Source organism: Ceratosolen solmsi, unplaced genomic scaffold, assembly GCF_000503995.2.
Source record: "Ceratosolen solmsi marchali unplaced genomic scaffold, CerSol_1.0 scaffold28, whole genome shotgun sequence".
Lineage (NCBI taxonomy): Eukaryota > Metazoa > Arthropoda > Insecta > Hymenoptera > Agaonidae > Ceratosolen > Ceratosolen solmsi.
The window spans coordinates 2,901,950-2,913,480 of NW_011948429.1; positions in this window are offsets into that span (position 1 = coordinate 2,901,950).

The window sequence follows — 11,531 nt, forward strand, 5'->3', positions numbered from 1 at the left end:
CTCCCGTCCCCCCCCCCCCCCCCCCCACCCCTCCCCTCAATCGCCCTCCTCCTCCTCTTCCTCCTCCTCCACAATACGCCTCCCTCCGTCGCCCCGGCGCTGCCACGGACAGGCCGGCACGCACTCGCATGCACGGTCGCCGGCGCTGCGTTTCCAATGCCCCTTTGACCCGGGGCTGCACAGTCTGTCTCTTGAGCGCTCGACTTTGTTCGCCGAGTATAATAGAATCGCTGTGCCATTGTGCACTGCCTCGAACGCCTCCTCGCGAGATGATAAGAACGGGCGCAAATAGTGCTCGATATCGATATCGCTATTGATAAACGATAAGCTGCGACTTGGAGGCGTCGTGGGAGCAATAATGAATCACTGGTCGGTGACTGACGGATCACCGCCCGGTCGCTCGTACCCGGCCCATCGCGAGCTTTCGTTACCCCCCCCCCCCCCCCGCCCGCGCTCGCGCACGGACTGCATTAAGGAGGAGCGATTACGTTCTGCTGCCTAGACCCAATGAGCCGACAACATTGAATCTTGCGCCAATAAATGAATCGATAAATAAATGCGGCCCTTTGGCAAAGTAAGAGGTTTGGCATTAATAAGAGACGATGTTCAACTACAACGAAACAGTATATGACTAACGCGTGTCTGCTACTCCGAGTGTAAACACAGACACGTAGGTGCAAGTAAATTAGATACGCTTACATCCTGCTCTTATTCCTTTTCACTCCCTCTACAACCAAACACTATGTCTTTTTCATCTTTTATCATTCTCTCCTTCGCTCTAACTCTCTCTCTCTCTCTCTCTCTCTCTCTCCCTTCCGTCTCATTCTCCCCTTGTCCTTCTCGCTCCCTCGACCACTCTAATTTTATCGCAAACTTTTATTACTCTGTACTTCTCGCTCGTATTTTTTGTTTTGTTTTTGTTTTTCACTTCTTTTATACGTGCATTCACATGAATCATGGTTAAATAACTAGATTTTCGAGAATTTTCGCTTGTACAAAGAATTTCAAAATAGCGCCTATAGTATATTATAAAATGTAGTGTATTTTACAATCGTGACTATTCCGTACAAGTAACGAACGATTGATTATTATTGCAGTCTTTATATGTGTGTATATATATATATATATATATATATATATATATGCTCGCACACGCGCGCAAACACACACATAGGAACACGCGCCTCTGTTCATTGGACTACCAAGTATTAAATCACTTTAAAAGGGTACTAAAGTACAACACACTTTTCTAATTATCAAAATTAAAACGCTGCTTACTTGGTAGCCCCTCCGTACTTATTTTTTCCATCTTTTCTATTATCACCATCATCGTGAATTACTTAGTCTTATTATTACCCTATTATGATATTCTTAAAAAAAGTTATTAATAACTCCGATAAATGATATTTTAGCAATGAAATAGAATATTTCACGGTATAAATATAAATCGAAAATGTATAAGATGAGTAAAAGCATTAAGATGCTTTTATGAATTGAAAAATTTCAATCAATAATACCATGATTAAGTGATTACCGCGTTACTGTGACTCGCGTTTCTCTTTAATCCATTATTACATTACTGTTTATTATCATTACGAATTATTTCTAAGAGAGCGAGGGAATATGGTGAGATTGGACGGAGGCATGAATTTATCACTGAATCTTGAATAATTCAATCGTAAGACGTGACTATTTATTATGAATTTTGTGCAAGGTAAGATGTATGGCATCATAGCTTAGCAGAGCGTAACTATTAATTGTTTACCGATCCCCGGCCTCGTCGGGATAAAATGGCCTCGAATCTCCAACGATGCGTCGCAAACAGAGGCTGGGCACCTCTTCCCATGCAATATTAGACAATGGACAATGGTGGGCTTTGACACGTGTTCCGGATGAGCTAATTTTTCCAGGGCTCAGCGCATCGAATTAGCCGCGCGCGCTCAGACACACACACTCGCTCAATGATAGCCAAGGAAATGGATGAAACCAGGAATTTCGGAATGGTCAAGATTTTGGCTTACCGGCCAGAAACCTCGTCGTGGATATTAGTATTCGAGGATGGCAATAATTACATGCGTTATTGAATTCTCACCGTTGTGCTCTCCATTGCCCGTAGGGATCGCCTCTCCCACAGCAACCACCTAAAATTAAGAGCAAACGTTATCGGTTGTGTTATCGCTGGTATTTTTATAACATCACGATGCCTAAACGAACTCGTTAATTCATTCATGGCAAAGAGCATTTAAGCGTGACTTTAATCAACGATGCTAATATCAATTCTCACACTTCAATATTTAATTAATGCTATCTATGCAAAATATATTCAATCAATGACAAAATAGTTAAGATTTATCTATCTGCTTATACGGAAAATTCATCAATAATTGAACTTTCCGAACATAAAGCTCGTTTAAATAAAGATAAGAGAAATTTTGGCTGCTTATTGCTTTTGGTCATAAAATTTTTATGTCGCATGTAATAAATATGTGGATGACCTTATGTTACTTTCATTGCATTTAATAACGTAATAAAAGTACGTTTCACTTCTGAACGACATTCGTTGCATATTATATTTTGTAGAAAAATTTGTTCGTCTAACGTTATTTATACGATTATCTCAATATCGTTCGCTTATTATATGGTATTTATTGGCGTAAAATGGTCTCGTTTTCTAAATAATAATGCACAAGCCTCGACGATAATCTTACGTTTACAGTGTATTTGGCTTGTATGAAAGCAAAAATAAATAATTACTAACTGTTCTTATACACGTATATAAGAAGTTGTAAATTTATATTAATTTTTAATTATTACGGCCCTAGGAAATAATTTACTAACTGATAATAATAACGGCGGTGATTGTTAAACCCTCATGTAGGATCTAGTTGAAGAAAGTACCTCTCTCTCTCTCTCTCTCTCTCTCTCTCTCTCTGTGTGCGTATATAAATTGCAACTGGATAAAAACGTCCATGTAAAACACTTTAATTTAATAAATTAAACAAGTAGTTGTTATGTATAGAGCGTAAAGTAATAAAATACAATGGTAGTAGTATAGAAGAGATGGAAAACCGAAACCGCTACTTTCTTGCGTGATGCTCTACGGCGACGTGCAGTTTAAGTGCAGATTACGTTAAAAATGCAGCTGTATATATGATTACGAAGTATGAAGTAAATATATCTCTAAAAATAAATAAATTATATAAAAAGTATAAATAAAAACATAAATAAATAATTTATATAAATAAGTTATATAAATGCTTTTGATGAAGCTTTCTCCTGGGCAACAAACTCCAGGCTATTAAAGGAAATATCAATTTCTAAGTTATCGATTGAATTCTTTTATTCGAATTGTCGGTTATAAATTTATCGCTTTATATGGCCATCGTCAAACTTATTTATCCAAATAAAATATAATATTATCCACCGTATTTCAAAAAGTATTTTCTCCTAGAGACAAACTTTTATTTACAAATATTTTAAATCATTTATTTTAAAGATTTTCTCAGCTTCGCTGGTAAATGCACAGCTTTTTTTTCTTTACGAGCATTTGTCACTTGGGACAGTATGAAGATACAGTTAAGAGTTACGACATATTGCAAAAACGTTTTCGCCACACTCTCGTCGCGGCGCCTATAGTCGCAAAAATCTCCGCGCATTGACAATGATCAACCCAATTCTTTGGTCCTAACCATTAATCAAGCAAGATTAAAGCCCGAAGCGTAATTCAACGACAAAATCGTCCTCGAACGACAACTCCCATGCGGATTTCCAAATAAGAGTGTAATTTTAGCGTCTAAGGGCAAGTAATGAAGAGGAAAAACATCATCGTCGTCGTTGTCATTGTCGTCGATCCCCGGGGACACTCTACCAAGACGTAAACAATCTGAAATCACTCGGCGCGGTCAGGTCCTTTTTTCCCCTCCAGTTACCGGAGCGGGGGGATAATAATAATAAATAAATAAATTGAGAGGAAAGGAAGGCGCGTGTGCGAGAAAAACGGGGGAGAAACCCGTTTATTCTCGGCGCCATCTCGGAATCGAACGAGTCACGGTGAAAGCACAAAAGCGCGGGCTTGCGCCGCAAGTGAAAGGGCTCGATCGCACCCGAAGCCAGTAGCCGCGGCTATTCTCAACCCCTCGGACGCAATGGGAAAGGACGGAGCGACTCGAGGCGGCCCGCTATTTTTGAGCGAACCAGGCTTTATTTTGGGAGGGCCGCGCGTGCGCGAGAGGGAGGACGCGGCCCCCCGGACCGAGGCCGCTGACTCACCCACGCGGCCCCGCGCGAGCCCCCGGGGTGCCTTAATCCTCACAGACCGAAGCCCCGACCGAGGTAGCGGAGTTTCCTGGTACACGTGGACATAGTCCAGTCCACGGTTTTTTCATCTCGGAATAATCGATGGTCGACGAGGCGAATTCTTGGAGGTGAATCGGATCGATGCGATGCGGGCGCCGATCGCCCCGGCGTCGGACGGTATTAAAACGACGCGGAAGGCGGCCCTAAGGCGATGAAAAATTGCGGCTTTCGATATGACGGTATTCGTTAGGAAGGGAATACTAGTGCGTTCGATCTCTCGTCGTTATATCAGTGAGTGCGAAGGAGTTAAATGAATGACAAGGCCGTAAAGGTTTGATGAATAACGCGTTGATTGGCAAAGTCAATGAGAGGTGGGGAGAGGGCACCGAAGGGCTTTTTCAAGAAAAGAAATTTTTCATTGCTAATTAGATTTTCTGTAGTTTTGGCGGCGAATTTGTGGCGCCGTGTGACATAATGACTAAATTATCAGTTGCCAGTGCTTGCTAGAGAGTGCCTTAACACCAAACGAATAAAAATTTGAATATACAGTTCTTCGACACACATCGTCGTATTGGTGACGGCCTTTGCCATAAATTATAATTCATGCTTTCCGTCGGAAGAGAAATGAAAAATCTTTGTAAAATTTATTTCGAGCTCTAAGTGCAATTTGTTTAAGACGAAAGTGCAGATGTGAAATTGGAAAAAAAAACTAATGGAAAATAAGCTTTCCTCGGAGAAATTAAACCGAGGATAAATAAACTTTATAAGAAGAAAAGAAATTAAGCTTCGACTCTTCCATTAGACTTTTCTTCATTGCCAGGGATTTTAAATACGTCGAGTTTAACGCATTTAATGCATTACGAATATCATAGGGAGTTTGCGAAATTGAAGAGAACTTGAATAATTCGATACATAGGCACTTTTATTTATGAAAGGAAAAATAATTTGGTTTATGCTGGCTTAATTTGTTTAATCCACATAATTCTTCATTTATTCTTTAAGTTGTATTTACACGTAGCAAAAAATAACTGCTCATTTGAGCAAGAATTTTGTCTGGAATTAACTTTGAACTATAAATATTGATTAAAAACATTCAATTTAACAAATTTGACAATTCTACACTTCACCAATAACAAATGTCGTCGAAAAAAATGGAAGATCCGCAAAAAAGAAGAAGATAATTATAAAATAAAAAATATTAATTATTTAATGTTAATATTCTCATTGCCAATACTAAATAAGAAATCTATTGCATGAATAATTTATTCTTGCTTATATATATATATATATATATATATATATGTATACATTTATGACACAAGATTATGCACATTCGAGTGTGGGTGTCAGTGTGCTCACACGTTTGCATAGTCATTAATACACTTTTTTTTTTAAGTTTACATAAATTACTAATAATTTCTGAAATAATTAGAATTATTTAAATATATAAAAATGTGTATAGATAATGTTTAATGTAATATTTAATTGTAGACTTTAATCAGTGACTTTAAATGGCGAATTGGTAATATTTTTACATTCTAGGTAATCATAAATTATTTACAGCCTCCATAATTATAAAATTATGGAACTATTATTATATGCAAATATTATTTTTATAGACGTTCTCATGTAAAAATTGGGCGAATCGATTTTTCAACATTTTTATACCGCTATTTCGCAAAATTATACAAAATAATTCTACTAAAATTATTCTTTAGGTAGGTAATGCGGATTCATATATATCTCATTTTATAAATGTTTCATGTGCAAATGCTTAAAGTTACCCAAATTTTATATTTTTGTAGCATCTCTTAAACATACATGATTTAGATTTGCTTGATATACGAGTGTTTCTCGTGTATTTTTAATACAAAATTTTGTAAATAGTTATGAGAATATAAAGAAAAAGTTTCCTACTATTTATTACTCGTAGGTTCGATAAATATGTATCAATGAATAAAATGCGCGTTTTACTGATCAAGTTCAATGCTTAAATAGTAAAAAAAAAAAAAAATTATTCCTACATGGCATGAAAGTTAAATTAAATTCTCAATCCTGAAATAGGAGTGGAACGACTAGTGAAATTTAACATTTTTCTAGAAGTTTGTCAAGACAGAGTAAACACTTTTCAAATATTTATCCATCGTATTGATTTATTCTGAATATAACAGGCCGTTCACTTCTTACTTATACAGTCGAATTTTCGTTCTAATCTACGAATCGAGGATGTGTGGATCCGTTCCATAATTCAACTCTTGAATACTAAGTTTTCTATTTGTACGATGTAGGTTAATATTGATTTCTAAAGCGATTAACTTATAAAGCATTGCCGATTACTTCTTTCCGTTTTATGTTAATCGGATTGCACTTGGCGAGTTCGGATTAATTATTTAATACACAAACGAGAATATTTTTATTATTTAATATTTAATATCCGTTTTATATGAATAACTCTATGAAAACACATTAATGCTGTTTTCTTTCATAAGCATTCATTTAGTTTTCACAATTGCAATATCATTATTAATAATAAAAATACGAGTCACACGAAGGATTATGAAATATGTAATGCAAATCCACTGTTGACATCATGTCATCTTGGCTGAATGTCATTAAGCGAATATAAGTCTAAAAATTTTCTTAACCATAATGTCTTCATTATTTGCTATATTAAGAGAACTCTGACGTCGTAAATAAGGAAATTTATATATAATTACGCTATACTTTTTACAATTACGATCCCTCTATTATTACAAATAAACCTATGCTATTACAGCTTGGAGCAATAGGATAACGAAGCATTGAAAATTATTATGTTTATGGTTGTAAAAAGTAAGACATATTCCTATACAACTAAGCGCTACTTTAAGACTTCTTTAAAAATTGTAATATAATATCACTGCTGTATTTGCCTTAGGGTAATAATGTAATATGGGAAGATACATTACCCGATAATCCCGTATGAATGAATGAATTATCATTTCTAAAAGCTCAAACTGCTAATTATGTAATAGGTAATAGATGATTGATTTATAATAATTGTACATTGTAATGGCTTCAATGACGTATGAAAATAGCTTTTAATTATATATTAAATGCTAATATTTTCAGTGCGAAACATTTATTTAAACAATATTTAAATCTTTCAATCATAAAAATAATTGAAGTGAAAATTTTTTTAAAACCAAATAATTGACATTCACGCACATTGTCCAATGATTATTCAAATGATACTTTTGAAATATTCATTAAAAATATCGGTCAATAGCGGATTAATACACCATCAAGGACAAGAGATTTTTAATTTTTCATACAATACCATTCACCCATTCACAAACACGTCATACACTTTTAGTTTATTATAGTCTACAATGTGCCATGAAAAAGGGAAGCTTTTTTCACCATCAAAGACTACATTCGAAAGATTTTATTAAAACAACGAATTTTATCATTTTGTATTTCACGAACACTTGATTGGGCCATAATAATCGCTGTCCATCCGTTGTTCCGTATTTTTTCCAATGTATGCACATTTTACAAATTGACTTGTAATTAATTTATGATGAATAACTATGAGAAAAACATGGCTTTTATCCAGATTCAACGTATTAATTTTCTTTATCTTTATCTTTTTATCGTTGTTCATACAATTTCATTTATTGCTAGCATTTTCATTTTCATTGTGCAACAGCAATGAAATATTCTTAATAAAACGTTGTGTCAAAGTGGAATGACTACAATGCGCCGAACTGCCGAGCAATACCTCAGAGGTAATGATATCTTCTCGCCTCACGACATTATAAAAAAAGAGATATTGCAAATAATATTATTTTTATGGGCAGTGCACGTCGGACGATCTTTTACGTGGATTAACAAACTAAATCATCGTGTTATCGTCCTGTGTACGCCTTCGAAACAAAAATGGTTTAATGTCCTCGGAATTGCATGCTGGAATGAACCGCAGATGTGTATAATGAGCAAATGCAAAATTTTCTCTCTCGCACTTTTAGCGGCAAAGCGTTTGTGTAAAGCGCCTCACGTCACAAATCGTCGCCGTCCTCTATTTCGAGAGTCACGAAATTCCTCGGCGCCGTGTGTGTGTGTGCGTGTGTGTGCGTGTGTGTGTGTGTGTGTGTGTGTATTGCTTTTATAAAGGAGGAAAGAAAAAAATCAATTGACGTTACAAGTATTCACACCCGTATGAAATTTCCTTTCGTTATGAAAGTATCGAGGAAGAAAGAAAATATCCTCTTTATAGACTTCTTTATAACCGCTAGAAGGCGTCGATTATTTCAATTTTATGGCTATGCATACCAAATAGAAAAGGATTTCATGGCTTTTTCGTTATTTTTCTTCTTTCTTTAGTTTTTTTTTCTTCTGTTCTTCTCCTTCTTCGCATATTATGTACAAAATTTATTATGTACAAAACGTATTATGTAAAAAAAACTTAATTAAAGGAATGACGGTGATAACGATGTTTCTCATTATAAGTGTATTATAATTAACGAACTACTGTTTTTCTGATAATAATTATCAATCTCAAATAATGGTAAAAAGATTATAAAGGTTTTTGATTTTGGTTTTGGTTTTTTTTTTGTTTTTTGTTTTTTTTTTTTGTTTTTTAAATTTTAATCTTCATTGTCACGCGACACTTATTTGACAAAATTTGGAAATATGTCAGACGAACATGATTACAAAATAACAAAGTTCGTAAATTCTCATTGAACTATCGAAAGTCTCCTTTGCTAATTCCTATAAGTAGTGAAATTTTTTCTCAAAAATCTCCCATAATGGATATTTTATTAGAAGACGTAATAAAACCGGTATGAACTTTTTCAAACTATCGCTTTTTACAACTAAAGAGATTCAGCCACATGTCTGCGTGTTTTATAAGATAAATTAGTGAACCTAATGCCTCGTATAATTGAATCATTATCTGTTGGCTTAAGCGCCCGATAAATGTTGGTTGAGACGTAATTTATATAAACGAAGATAAAAGAAAATCCTCGTTGATGATTTTAATAAATTTTCTACGCAAAAATCGTACAAAGAGAGAGAGAGAGAGAGAGAGAGAGAGAGAGAGTGAGTGAGTGAGTGAGTGAATGAGTGAGTGAATGAGTGAGTGAGTGAGAGAGGCAAAAGCTTCGAAAGAAAAATTCAAAGGCCTTTTAGAAGTAATGCATACTAAAGTCAGTAGAGGCAAAGTGAAATCAAAGTAAAAACGAAAACATGCAGAGAGGCTGTATAAAGTGAAAAAGACTCGTTTGTATGGTTGAGCGTTGCTCTGCACTTTTACGAGTGCGAGATACGTTTCAATGTAAGTGCGTAGGCCTTCCGCAAGAAACTCTGTACTTACGAGATTCGCTTTGTTGGCGCTACTTGATTTCTTAGAGTTTTCTAATTTAAATGATAATTTGATATAATGATGTTTGCCAACATTCGATTTGAACTACAGGAATAATGGCGTATTCGTTTTAAAAACATGTTACATACGACGTATTATGGAATCGCCGTCTAATCTTGATAATTCTTTTATTTTTACTGGTACGAATGTAAACGTAATAGTTGCTATAATACATACCACCGACCCTCATTTGTAGAAAATAAACTTCTATCCCAGTTGCTCTATATATCAGCATGTAATACTAATACCCGAGACTTCTTTGTCTTACATTCATTATGCACATACGGGCATACAAATACTTGAGCATTCTGTGTAGTTTTTGTTCTTCGAAACATGAAAAATGGCAACAAGACATTTAATATAGGCAATAATGAATGCCACTGCGATTAATAAAATAAAGCATTCTTAAATCAAGCTTCTTACGAGTGTTAATATTAAGAATTTTCAATGCTAATAATGTCTTGGCTAATAATTGCAATTATTTGTTTTAGAATAAAGGAAAAAATAAAAAATTTCGCTAATATATATTTAATAATCGTGCCTGTCATTGCTTGAGCATTGTAATTTATAAAATCGCTACTACATACACCAGTGTATGGGATGAAAGCATAATATTATTTAATAATTGTCGGTAATATTAATCTCGATATGCTTATTAAAGGAAATGTACTGTTTGAGAGGAATGAAAGTATTTTAGAAATTTAAATATTAAATATTAAATAAATTTTATTGCACATCAATGGATATTTATTACTCTACTATAATATAACGCGTGCAATGGAGTAAAATTTTCATTTTCATTGTTCCAATGACAATAAATTATCTGAGTAATTTTTCAGCACAATTGTGCCATACGTATTAATGAATATAAAATTTTTAATCAATTTTCAATCGCAAAGCTCGGATTTTTATTTCAACAATGTTAATTTCTATATTTAGCAAATAAATAAACAAACAATTTAATGTCAATGATAATGACGTTAATATGCTATAACTCATAGTCGAGATAAGCATTTTAATACGCAATTCAATAAGTCTTAAACTAAAAACAAATTAGGCTTTGAAGTGCTGACAAATGTCATGAAAATAAAATGGAATGGCACGGGATGCTAATGAGTATTTGATGCCAACGTCTGCGTACGACGAACTTCCTCGTAGAAAACTCGTAATATTTTCCGTCTACTTGCATAATTACTCTGGCTAATTTATAACGAAATAAATCCAATTGGTCCAATCAATGTACAGCGATAAAAAAAAGAAAAAAAAAAGAAAAAAAAAAAGAAAAAAAAGCAAAATAAAGCAAAAAAATAAATAAATAAACCAACGCTATCCTATAAAGCGAAAAAATTGACGGTCAGTGTACGCGAACGCTGGGTGGGAAAAAGAGCAAATTTCACGTTCTTTCCTTATTACACTCCAAGCGACTCACAGTCCATATCCAGTTTTATTGATCAGAAGCTTACCGCACGCAAGGCAAACGACGACTGAATTCTTCAATCGCCCGAGCTTCCAAGTCCTCTACAGCTGAAGAAAGCGCACCTTATCACGGAGCCCGCGGTCATACATCACTAGGTCACCCGATAATCCTCGTGCCTCTACGTAAAGCCACGATCCAACTTGCCGCGCACCCTCGGCGTCTCCCACTAAATCGGCCATCGCCGAATTGACGGAGGTGCCGGATTATCAAAAGATTCGGCGATCCTCGCGAGTCCGTAGGATCCTCCCGGTGCCGAGATCCCACTTGGTGATAGTCGCGAGGGTAGAATGCCGACGACGGTAAAACCCCGCGACCCACGTCCTTGCGATTTTGTCGGCTCCTACCCCGGATGAG